General features: G+C 50.4%; 1 long non-coding RNA gene across 3 annotated transcripts; it reads right to left on the minus strand.

Annotated features, from left to right (window-relative positions):
- Window positions 1-7,986: 7,986 nt before the first annotated feature.
- LOC123579780 lies at window positions 7,987-12,420 on the minus strand. Of its 3 annotated transcripts, none has more exons than XR_006702946.1 (3): window positions 12,139-12,420; window positions 9,779-9,871; window positions 7,987-8,233 (listed from the first exon to the last, which is right to left on the minus strand). It is a non-coding gene; the product is annotated as an uncharacterized LOC123579780 (long non-coding RNA). The 3 variants fall into 3 exon arrangements; XR_006702948.1 differs by having other exon boundaries at window positions 9,811-9,927; XR_006702947.1 differs by having other exon boundaries at window positions 9,779-9,927.
- Window positions 12,421-13,110: the final 690 nt, after the last annotated feature.

Below are 13,110 nucleotides of genomic sequence, written 5' to 3' on the forward strand. Positions count from 1 at the left end.
CGGCCTCCGTCAAGAGCAGACTCAAGGCCTGAGAAGTTGGGACAAGACAGCTTCAGGTCTGGGACTCAAGGGATACCAGGAAAGCCATTTCTCCACCCCACCGCCATTTTCTTTCCTCTTCAAGAGGAGAGGATTGAGCCCTTAGAGCCATGGTCCAGCCTGTGATGTGGGGACCCTTGGGGGGTAAAGATTGCTGGCAGGACTCTCATGGGGAGGATATTGATATATCATATCAATATGTATATTGATATTGATCCAGGCACTACCCATCCACCATGGCTCCACCGAACATTTCCAAGCCCCCCGCCCCCCACCACCTCCTTGTACTGTGCTGGGTGCTGTTGAGAAGGTGTAAATGAATCTGATGAGATCCCCGCCGTCAAGGACCTCATATACACCCATAAGGACATAGCTTAGGTAACCTTCAAAGAGCAATCTGCTTAAAACTGTGGCCGGACCCCTGCCTTCAAAGCACTGTGAAGTCAGACAGACCCAGGTTCAAAGCCCAGCCCTGCCACTCACCAGCTGTGTCTTCTGAAGCCTTGGATGTCTCACCAGCAAACTTCCAAGTCGAGTAAATGAACTGAAAACCATCATGTGGGTGAAATCTCTGAGCATACAGCAGGTACTCAACAAATGCTCATTCCCATTCTCCTTCCCATGAGATGATTAGCATGAGCCTAATACCGGCCCACGGGACGGAAAGTGGAGATGGAGATATGATCGTTCCTGACGGGATTGGGAAAGACCTTCCATGCCTTACCTACAAATGTCATTCTCTTGCCCCAGGCACACTGCTTCCCTGCTCTCCAGTGTCGTCGCCACGTGTCCCCAGACGCACGGTGGGCGTCGATGAGGGTTTTGTGAAGTCAGGTCCTTTTGGTATTTCCCAAGTCAGTAGCTTCTGCAGCCTCTGGGGCTCTGTGTTCCTTTCTCAGCAAGCCCATGTATTTTTGAGGGTATGGGGCTCACCCACTATAAAGATCTGGCCACATAAGGGAGAAATAATCTCCTATCGTGGAGACAATCCAGGGAAGGTAGTGCTCTTTTATTAGTTTCTTCAAGGCCTTGTGCTCACGGTAACCTTCAGCATCGACTTTAACCCTCTTAATGACACTGGAAGAGGTGGGCCGTGGCTGAACGTTTGTGTCCCCTCTACCACGGATTCATATGTGAAGTCTTAACTCCCGGTGGTGGCTGTCTTTGGGGATGGGGCTTCTAAGGAAGTCATTAAGATTCAATGAGACCATAAAGGTAGGGTCCTGCTCCTAAGAATTAGTGTTCTTATAAGACCAGACATCAAAGAATTTGCTCTCTCTCGCTCTCTCTCTCTCCCCCCCCCCCCACCACTGAAATGTGAGGACACAGCAGGAAGGTGGCAGTCGGCAAGCCAGGGAGAGAACGCTCCGCAGAAACCAAATCAGCGGCACCTTGACCTTGGACTTCCAGCCTCCACAACTGTGAGAAAACAAACTTCTGTTGTTTAAGCCCCCGAGGCTATGGTATTTTGTTATGGCCGTCTCAGCGACTAGGACAGATGGTGATTCTGGTTTTACAGGTAATGAAAGTAAGTGCAGCAAGTGACAGGACTTGCCCAAGGCCACCCAGTTACTACATGGCAAACCGGGACTTGGGCCTCCCAAGGCCAGTGCTCCTTACAGTTTTCACAGCTGTCCCTTTCGACGGTGACGAGCCGTGCGCTGACAATGCAGTTGGACTCCTGAGATTCTGCCGTGTAGGGCAGCCAAAGAGCGTCCTGAGAGCCCTAACTCCGTGGGAGGTGGACGCTATGGATCCACCTGTATCCCCCAAATAAGGTATGTTGAAGAAGTCCTCCCTCCCAGTGTCTTAGAAAGTAACCTTATTTAGAAACAGGTCTCTGCTGGGGCGCCCGGGGGGCTCGGTGGGTTGAGCGTCCGACTTCGGCTCAGGTCGTGGTCTTGCGGTTTGTGAGCTGGAGCCCCGCGTCGGGCTCACCGCCGTCAGCCTGTCTGTGCAGAGCCTGCTTCAGATCCTCTCTCCCCCTCTCTCTGCCCCTCCCCTGCGTGCACTCTCCCAATAAGTAAATAAATATTTAAAAGAGAGAGAGAGAAATAGGTCTTTGCAGATTTTTTTTTTTAATTTTTTTTTTTCAACGTTTATTTATTTTCGGGACAGAGAGAGACAGAGCATGAACGGGGGAGGGGCAGAGAGAGAGGGAGACACAGAATCGGAAACAGGCTCCAGGCTCTGAGCCATCAGCCCAGAGCCCGACGCGGGGCTCGAACTCACGGACCGCGAGATCGTGACCTGGCTGAAGTCGGACGCTTAACCGACTGCGCCACCCAGGCGCCCCAGGTCTTTGCAGATTTTAAGGTCACTGGGGTGGTCCCTAATCCAATAGGAGAGGTGTCCTTAGAGAAGATGGAAATTTGGACAGAGACAGACACACACAGAGGAAGGGCAACGTGAAGAGACACGAGGAGAAGACGCTGTGAAGACAGAGGATTGGAATCATGCCTCTGTAACGCAAGGACCACCCGAGGCTGCCAGAGGCTGAGAGAGAGGCCTGGGATACCTCCATCCCCAGCACTTTCGGAGAGAGCATGGCCCTACCAACGTCTTGAGCCTCTCGCCAGTCTTTTCTGTTGACGACAGTGGGGGGAAATTCAAATTTAACTTCACCCCCTCACTTCTGATTTTAAACTTTGATTCTTCTGGATAGTTAGCCAAATTCAGATTCTTCCCTTTCCCCTTATCCTCCCTAGTAGGACGTCTGTGTGTGAGGGCTGCTCGTGTCACATGGGGTGCTCAACAAAGAGAAGGTAGACACCTGTCTTCGGGCATCACGGCCTGGCGTCCGTGGGCTCCTCCTGTAGGCAGGCCACGCACAGCACAACCTCTGCCTCACCGCTCCCCGCCCGCCCCCCCCCCCGGGGCCTCCTCTGGTCTATGACCCCCACATCAGGTGTGCCGTTCGTGAAAGAACACTCAGTGATGCCCCCCAAGCAATCCTGGGGTCCATGAAAACCCGTGGGCAAAAGACCTGGACAGACATCTCACCGAAGAAGTTATACCGATGGCAGATAAGCACAAGGGAAGATTCTTAACATCGTATGTCATTAAAGAATCGTCAATTAAAGCCACAATGGGACATCACCACACCCATTAGAAGGATCAAAATCCAACGCACTAACAGTAGCAAATGCTGGTAGGGATGTGGAGACACGGGAATTTTTATTCTTACTGCTGGGAATGCAATATGGCGGGGCCACTTTGGGAGACAGTTCGGCAGCACAAACGAAACACATCCTTCCCCTAACATCCAGGAATCGTGCTCCTGGGTATTTACCCAAAGGAATTGAGAGCACGTGGCCACATAAAACCCGCACGTGGATGTTTATAGCATCTCTGTTCATAATTGCCGAAGCTTGGAAGCAATCGCGATGCTCTACGGTAGGTGAGTGGAAAAGTAGACTGCGGTTCATCCGCATTGAAAAGAAAACGAGCTATGAAGCCATGAACAGACACGGAGGGACCCTACATGCATCTTGCTAAGTGAAAGAAGTCAAATTGAAAAGGCTACACCCGGGGCGCCTGGGTGGCGCAGTCGGTTAAGCGTCCGACTTCAGCCAGGTCACGATCTCGCGGTCCGTGAGTTCGAGCCCCGCGTCAGGCTCTGGGCTGATGGCTCAGAGCCTGGAGCCTGTTTCTGATTCTGTGTCTCCCTCTCTCTCTGACCCTCCCCTGTTCATGCTCTGTCTCTCTCTGTCCCAAAAATAAATAAACATTGAAAAAAAAAAAAAGAAAGAAAAGGCTACACCCTGTATCATTCCAACTGTATGGCATTCTGGAAAAAAACAAACAACGGGGACAATGAAAAGATCAGCGGTTGCCGGGGGTGAGGGAGGAGAGACGGATCAGCAGAAAATAGAGGATTTTTAGGATTTTTAATACGAAAATATTCCATACGATACAAGGATGGTTACAGGTTCCTGTACATTTGCCCAAACTCATAGAATGTACAACGTCAAGAGTAAATCCTAAGATAAACTATGACACTTCAGGTGATTATAATAGGTCAGTGTAGGTTCTTGGTGAAAAAAGAATTCTATTCTGCTGAGTGGTGTTGATCATGGAGGAGGCTGAACACACGTGGGGGCAGAGATTATATGGGAAATCTCCGTATCTTCTCAATGTATTTTTTTTAAGTTCATTTATTTTTGAGAGAGAGAGAGCACGTGCACAAACTCAGGGAGGGACAGTGAGAGAGGGAGAGAGAGAGAGAGAGAGAGAGAGAGAATCCCAAGCAGGTTCTACGCTGTCAGCGTGCAGCCCAATGCGGGGCTTGAACCCATGAACCGTGAGATCGTGACTAAGCCAAAATCAGGAGTCAGACACTTAACTGACTGAGCCACCCAGGTGACCCCCCCTTCTTCTCAGTTTAGTTATAAACCTAAAACTGCTCTTTAAGAAAAGTCTAGGGGGCGTCGGGGTGGCTCAGTCGGTTAAGCGTCCGACTTCAGCTCAGGTCACGATCTCACGGGTCATGGGTTCGAGCCCCGTGTCAGGCTCAGTGCTGACAGCTCAGAGCCTGGAGCCTGATTCTGATTCTATGTCTCCCTCTCTCTCTGCCCCTTCCTTGCTCGTGCTCTGTCTCCCTTTCTCTCAGAAATAAATAAACATTAAAAAAATGCATATATATTTTAAAAAAAAAAAAGGGAAGAGTGTTACAAGCTCCCCTCTACTTGCTAGATTGGGACGCGGCTTGATTCATGAATCACTTAATAAAGCCAATCAGACCTTCTAAAAAAAATTAAAAATAAGTAACAATGTTTAAAAGTCATTAAAAAAAAAGTCTGCAAAAACAAATAAATAGATCAGCAAACCAGGAAACGAAGAGATGTCTCCATCTGATAAAGGGCATCCATGAAAAGCCTACAGTGGACATCCTCCTTAATGGTGAAATATGGGATGTATTCTCCCAAGGATCTGGAACAGGGTGAGAATGTCTGCTGTCACTGCTCACGTTCAAGGAGGCCAAGCCACTGCAAGAGGAGGAAACATGTGGAAGAGGAGGAGGAGGAAGAGGTGGAGGGATACACATTGGAAAGAAAGTAAATTGCCTTCATTTACAGAGGATGGGCTCGTCTATCTAGAAAACCATGAAGAATCCACACCAAAAGCTACTCGCTTAGCCAGGTCACAGGACATAAGATCAGGGTATGAAAGTCCACCATGTTTCTATATACTAGCAATGAGCAATTGGAAATAGGAATATAGAAGTATTCCTATATAATACAAATAAATACATTTATTTAGAATAGAACCAAAAGCATGAAATATTTGGTAAGACAGTTTTTTAAATATGTAGTTTTCTGTTTGCTGAAAACTATACAAAGCTAAGTGAAATCAAAGAAGACCTAAATAAATGTATATGTCGTGTTCCTGGATCAGAAGACTCAATTTTAGGGGCACCTGGGTGGCTCAGTCGGTTAAGCGTCTGACTTTGGCTCAGGTCATGGTCTCGCGTCAGCCGTGCGGACAGTTCAGAGCCTGGAGCCTGCTTCCGATTCCGTGTCTCCCTCTCCCTCTGCTCCTCCCCCGCTCACATTCTGTCTCTGTCTCTCTCTCTCTCTCAAAAATAAACGTTAAAAAAAAAAGAAGACTCAATCTTATTAATATGTCAATTCTCCTAAAACTGATCTGCAGTTCGTGGGTTCAAGTCCCACGTCAGGCTCTGTGCTGACAGCTCCGAGCCTGGAGCGTGCTTCGGATTCTGTGTCTCCCTCTCTCTCTCTGCCCCTCCCCCGCTCGTGCTCTGTCTGTCTCTCTCTCTCTCAGGAATAAATAAGTATTAAAAAAAAAAGATGCTCAGTATCATTAGTCATTATGGAAATACAAATTAAAACCACGAGGAGACATCACCACACACCTGGGGGGACAGCTAAAGTTAAATATATATATATATATATATATATATATATATATATATATATATCTTGACAATATTATCACTGTGGACGACAGTGTGACAGTGTCTCAAAAAGTTACACATACTCCTACCGGATGATCCAGTCATCCCCCCATCGAGGTATTTATCCAAAAGAAAGGAAAGCATGGCCATAGAAGGAGTGGTACATGGATGCTCCCAGAAGCTGTATTTGTCATAAGTCCAAGCTGGAGACAACCCAAACGTCCGCCAGCGCGTGAGTAGATAAACAACGGTGGGTTGCATCCTACCGTGGCCTCAGCAGGCGAAAGGAATGAACCCCTGACACGTTCAACAACCCGGATGAATGTTAGAAGCGTCAGGTGGAGAGAAAGAAGTCAAACAGGAAGAGCTCCTATATGATCTCACGGATATGCTGTTTAGAGAGAGTAGAACTCTAAGGGCGGAAATCCAACCTGAGGTTGCCAGGGGCTGGGGGAGGGGAGGTGTGACTGGCTTCAGAGGGGACCCGGTCCACTTTGGGGAGGACACAAATACTCCGTCCCGATTGGGATGATGTTTGCACGACTGGACGTAATTGGCAAATCTCCCAAAACCGCACGCCCCAATTTTAGGATAGGTCCTTTACATTCCCAATAAACCTGACCTAAAAGATGTGTTCTTCTGGGGCATCGGCGTGGCTCCGTGGGTTACGCGTCCGACTTGGGCCCAGGTCACGATCTCACCGTTCGTGGGTTCGAGCCCGGCGTCGGGCTCTGTGCTGACAGCTCGGAGCCCGGAGCCTGCTTCGGATTCTCTCGTCTCCCTCTCCCTCTGCCCCTCCCCCACTCACGCTCTGTCCCTCTCTCTCTCTCTCTCCTCTCTCTCTCGAAAATAAATAAACATTAAAAAAAAAAAAGATGCATTCTTCTTCCTACCGTATTCAGAGAATGTTTCCTTTTACTTTTTCCTTCTAAAAGTTTATCCTTAAAAGAGAGAAAGGAAACACTTTTATGCTAAATTTCTTCTGATTAATACATGACTAAGTACCATATTTTTGTATAGAAAGAGCTATAAATAAAGATATATAACGCACTTGCACGGTACATTTCGTGCATTGCACCTGACGAGGAACTTTGAGAGTCACTGCTTCTATAATAGTCCCTGGCACAGGATGGCGGTGAGGAAGGTCGGCAGGGCTGGTGGTATCATGGCTTCCATTTTATCAAGGCAAAGATGGGAGTGAGAGTCTATGCCGAAGGTCACACAGCAGGTCGGTGGCAAGCCCTGAACTTGAATCCTGTGTTTTTTTTACCACGGAGAAAATGGTAAATTTTCCTTAATCTTCTCCCAGGAGGCAACAAAGTGGGGGGGGGGGGGGGGAGGGCGTGAGGTGGGCGTGACGTACGTAATTGCAAAGCCCAGCCGAGGGGAAAATTGATAAGCAGGAAGGAAACTTGTTTATAGACGTGGGGTTTATTTTGAGTGCTTTCCATAAACTAGCTCAGGAGATGTGAAAACGCCACCCACATCAGCCCCTGGAGCCTGCGAGGTGGCACAGGCCCAGGTGTGACAGGAGCCGGGACCCACAGATGCTGCGTTTCCGCAGCTTCTTGGCTCTGACGGGTGGTGAGGTGGAGAGGGTAACCTGGACCCAAATTCCGCTGCACCCCGCGTTCGTCGTGTCCCCCTCTCCCCCGGGCAGGCCTGAAAGCCTCCTGTGGTACAGTCCTGGAAAAGCTGGCTCCTGTGGGCCTTCCCTGTCCGCACCCCCAGGCCTCAAGGAGGAACCCAGAACTGCCCTTTCTGCCCCAGGAGGCCTCCTGTGGGGTCACCTCAGTCCCCAGGTGAACCGCTCTCACCACCAGCTCGGCCCGGCCTGCACCTTCCTTCGGGACTTCCAGCTTCCAGAACAATAAGAGAATAAGTTTCTGTTGTTTTCACCACCCCCCTGGGCTGTGGGACTTTGTGACGGCGGGCCTGGGAAGCTCATACACAAAATTTTAAATATTCTTTACCTCCCAGAGATTTTAAGAAGCGGACCTGCAAGAATTTCCAAGGAGGAAGAAGCCAACCCACTTTCTCAGTTGATTTTACCCCAGAACTTTTTTCCGCAAAAAAACAAAACAAACCAAAACAAAACATCAGCGTTCCGGGAAAAGGCTCTTTGGGAAAGGGGGATCTTCGGGCCTTATCTGTGGTACCTCAGGGAGATGACCCAGAATAAGGGGGCCGAGGGGGGTCCATACAGCCTTGGTGCCCCTCCAGGGAGGGTGCTCTGTCCCACAGGCCCACCGCCAGGTCCCACGGAGAACCTCGTTCCTGCTCAGTGAAAGAACAAAGGAATGAATGATGTCAGCAGGGACGTCAGAGGACAGATGACTGAACCTCCCTCCACCTTCGGGTTTTGCCGTCAAAGGGAGGCCCCCCAGGACATGCCCTTGCCCCCGTGACCCTCACGCCACGCACACCCAGGGCTTTAGTTACACCACGCGAAAACGTCCATGCTTTCTCCCCTCTGGGCCTTCACTCCTGCTATCTAGAATGATCCCCGCTCCCACCCTCGGCCTCCTTGGCGGTTTACCGCTCATTCTGTAAGGCCTCGTGAATGGTCCTAATAGAGTCCTGTGGCCTGGTCTCCAGCCAGGGTGGCCTCACTGCCGTGGGACCAGCGACAGGTAAATTCTACTCCATGAGGTCATTCAGGGAACCAGGTTCCCCACCCCCCTCTCCCCCTCTCTCTCTCTCTCTCTTTTTTTTTTTTTTTTTTTGCTGTGACATAACTTCTGTAAAATACAGTTTGGAAATATTCAGAGGGTAGCTCAATCAATTCTTACACATGTACACATCCGTGAAGCTACCCCCCAGATGGAGGTACAGAACATTCCAGCACTCAAGGCCTTCCTAGCTCATCGTTTTGTCCTACCCTAGGCTGTTATCTTTGGGCCATGGTCAAAATTTCCTCATATTGTCACTCCACATTCCAGCCCACAGGAAGCAGAGATGGGGCTGGGTGGTGTGGAGGCACACAATTTCCTAATTAAAAAAAAAAAAAATGTAGGGGCGCCTGGGTGGCTCAGTCGGTTGAGCGTCCGACTTCGGCTCAGGTCATGATCTCACGGTTCGTGAGTTCGAGCCCCGCGTCGAGTTCTGTGCTGACAGCTCAGAGACGGGAGCCTGCTTCAGATTCTGTGTCTCCCTCTCTCTTTGTCGCTCCCCCGCTTTCTTTCTCTCTCTCTCTGTCTCTCTTTCAAAAATAAATAAAGATTAAAAAACTTTAAAAAAAATGTGATCTGGAAATGCACACATCACTTCTGTCTACACTCCATCGGCTAACTCTTGGTCCTATTGTCATATGGGCTGCAAGAGTACCTGGGAAAAATAATCCCTCTCCGGCAGCCACGTGTGCCAAAACACTCATGAGGTTCCATGACTAAGGGAAGAAGGGGGGCCCAGGGTGTCAGGGAAGCAGGATGAACGGCCAGACAGCCATGGCCTGCTGGAGCCTGTCCACGGAGGGGACTCGTGGAGCAGTAGCAGGGGACATCAGAATCTGGGAGAGGAACGGACCCTGTCCTCAGGCTATGGCTTTTAAGCTGCATGATTAGTGGGACACAGGCTCCTTCCCCAGCCTGATAGAAGCTAGGATCCACCATGAGGCCTGGTATGGGTCTGGTTCCAAGTCAGCCCTGCCATCTCAGCCTCCATGCTTTGAAGGGCACCAGCCCCTCCTATGTCATTATCGGGGGCTGGAACTGAAGTCGTACCGTTATAGCTTCGGGCCACCCGACGACTCTACCAGAATGGATTGCTTTAAGCTCTTGGCTTTACCTTGTGTCCGGGGGGTTTCGCAAGAGACTAACTTACAGCGAATTGGTCTGGGGCAAATTCACCCTTACGTGTGAAAGGCACGACCAGCGGTGAGGGTCACAATGGTCACACTCCAGCAGGGACGTCAAACTGCGAAAGCAAATTCAGGGTGCCAGAAGTTCCAACAGAAGTCCGAGGGGAGTGCTCTGTATGGAAGGCCACCGGTGCACAGAGAAAACACTTCATTGAGTCATTGGGAAAGCAGGAGCTCAGGGAAAGAGGGGAAAGGACACAGATGACAGAGGAAGGGCATGGACAAGGCACCCAGGGGTGTGACAGTAGGAGCAGTGAACCTCCTAACAAACAAACGTGGGGCCCCTGGGCTGCTCAGTCGGTTACACGTCCAGCTTCGGCCCAAGTCACGTCCTCACGGTTTGTGGGTTCGAGCCCCGCACGGGGCTTTCTGCTGTCACCGCGGAGCCCGCTTGGAATCCTCTGTCTCCTCTCTCTGCCCCTCCTCTGCGCGTGCTCTCTCTCAAATAAATAACCATCTAAAAAATCTTATACAAAAAAATAAAACAAACAGACGTGAAATACACATACGGGAAGAAGTGTACGATAAAAAGAAACGTATAGCGATAAAGGTTTATAGTGAGCGTTTAACTAAACTGGCTCTAACTTTCCTGGAAGTCAAAGCATAAAGGGAACCCACCAGATGATATAACTTCCACTGCCTGATACAAATAAGTACTCAGGCGTGTCAAGAGTGATATCTTCCGGGGCGCTTGGGTGGCGCAGTCGGTGAAGCGTCCGACTTCAGCCAGGTCACGATCTCGCGGTCCGGGAGTTCGAGCCCCGCGTCGGGCTCTGGGCTGATGGCTCAGAGCCTGGAGCCTGTTTCCGATTCTGTGTCTCCCTCTCTCTCTGCCCCTCCCCCGTTCATGCTCTGTCTCTCTCTGTCCCAAAAATAAATAAAAACGTTGGGAAAAAAAATTAAAAAAAAAAACAAATACTTGGTTTTAAAATGAAAAGGAATTCAAAATTATCAGCCAAAGAGGGGAAATAGGTCTACTATAATGTCTTGAGAAGTCTTAGCAATCTCTGTTAGAGTAAGGGTAGCAATAAATAACATAAATCTAAACAGAATCCGGCATAAAACCACACTGCAGATAATTAGGCACCTAGCCACGCCTTACGTTAGCTAGCATATATATTAGGCTAAGCTGCTATGTCAGAGGCCCCCAAATACAGTGCCTTAAAATAGAAATGTGTTTTTCTTTCACATAACAGTCTGAATGTGGGCAGTAGGCCAATGTTGGCAGGTGTCTCTGCTCAGTGAGGTCATTTAGGGATTCAAGTCTCTTCCCTCTCGTCGCTTGGCCATCCCTACGCCTTTGATGAGGGAGCATAAGGCAAGCTGAGGGCCAAGCACGAGTTAACAACACCCCCCACCCCGGGTGGGATCCATGCGACATTCTCCAGCACTCCCGGCTGCCCCAGGGCAAAGGAAAGGAAAGGAAACAAATGGTTAACTGACAGAGATCGCAGGACAGGAGTCTCCATCGAGGAAAAGGCGATCTTACCAACAGAAACCTATAGCCTCCTGTTTCCTGGAGCCCCAACATCACCCTCCCCTCCATGGTGATGTGGGGAACAAAGGCAAGAAGGAAATGGCAGGTGAAATTACATTTCCTTATGACCTGCAGCCCATTGACACATCCTTGAGGCAAATACAGAGTAGAACCTTTCTCCGGGAACCCCCTACTGTCGCAATAATGCCCTACTAGGGGGAAAACAACCTTAGCTTCATAGCAAGGCCCTCCGGTATCTTGGAGTCCTCGTTAGCACATCACAGTCCTTCTGGAAGCCTCCCTTGTGCCTTTACCTCTCCCAACACCCTAGTATGTAACTAATCACTCTTCATAAACCCAGTGCAGCTCTTCCCGCCCACGGGTCCTGTCCCTGTGCTTTAATCAAATCACCTTTTTTGTGCCAAAGGCATCTCAAGAATTCCTTCTTTTAAAAAACAAAAACAAAAACACATGTATTTATTTTTGAGACAGAGAGAGACAGAGCATGAACGAGGGAGAGTCAGAGAGAGAGGGAGACACAGACTCCGAAGCAGGCTCCAGGCTCTGAGCTGTCAGCACAGAGCCCGACGCGGGGCTCGAACTCACGGACCGTGAGATCATGACCTGAGCCAGAGTCGGACGCTTAACCGACTGAGCCACCCAGGCGCCCCTTGGGTGATGTTTAAACCCAGTCAGGCCGCCTCGAACCACCTAAGAGTGTTGCAGACCGTGAAGCCCTCAACACCAGCAAGAGGGCGGGAACCTGCCCACGTCACCCAGCAGGTCCCCGGCCCAGCTGAGAGGGCAAGAGGGGAGCAGGAGAGGATGAAACCCAGGGCACCGCACCTGCAATCATTTGTATGCGTTGTCAACCGCTGGGGCTCCCGCTTCCCTGGAATTTGTTTGTTGTGAACGGAATTCTCTTCTCAGCCCGGAGCGGGACCAGGAGTTTCTGGAGCGGCTCTGTGACTCATGGACACCCGGAGGGGCAGCCCAGAGGACACCAAAACAGGAGATGGCCGGGAGGGAGTGCATAGCTGGAAGCTGAGCTGGCATTTGATGAGGTGCCAGGGACTTAGGGCAGGAACCGCAGTGCTCTCTCGCCCGAGCACCTCTCCCGGAAGGGATGACTCCGCGGGACCCGAGGGCGCCCCTCCCGAGGACGTCTTCTGTGCAGCAGCAGGAGTGGGAGGCCCATCGGGTGACCATGGACCCAAGACCACAGACGGGAGCTTTCGCAGTCTGGTTAATGTTTGCCTTCTCCCCTGAGACTCCACGTTCCCCGAGAGGGGGATCGTGCCCGTCTTTCCCACTGTGCTATCCCTAGTGCCTGGCACATAGTAGGTGCTCAGTGAATCTCTGTTGACTGATATCGTCCCAACTCAGCCCCACCTGGAGCCACAGTACAGGAATGTTTATCATTGCCGCCTGCCAGGAACTGAATGAGGTGTCTCCCCCTACGGTATCTTGGTTCATTTCAATAACCTTGAGAGTTCGGTGTGATTATCCTCACTGGGAACAGACAGAGCCCCTCCTGGACGATGTGCTGTCCTCTCAGGACGACAGACTTCCAAAGCAGAGGGGCAGAAGCAGACCCTAGAGACAGCTCAACCGCTTGATCCTTCAAAGAGCAAGATGCCGAGGCTGGTGTCTCACGAGAGGGCAGAAAGGGGAGGAGTGGCCGGTCACCGAGGACGGCAAGGCGCCAGCTGGTGTTCTCGGTGCTTCCCAATCGTCCCCTTTGATGAGGGAAACAAAGGCAAGAAAAATGTAGTTTAAATTAAATTCCCTTACAGCCTGCAGCCCATCGAGAGATGT

This window comes from Leopardus geoffroyi, chromosome A3 (assembly GCF_018350155.1).
Source record: "Leopardus geoffroyi isolate Oge1 chromosome A3, O.geoffroyi_Oge1_pat1.0, whole genome shotgun sequence".
NCBI lineage: Eukaryota > Metazoa > Chordata > Mammalia > Carnivora > Felidae > Leopardus > Leopardus geoffroyi.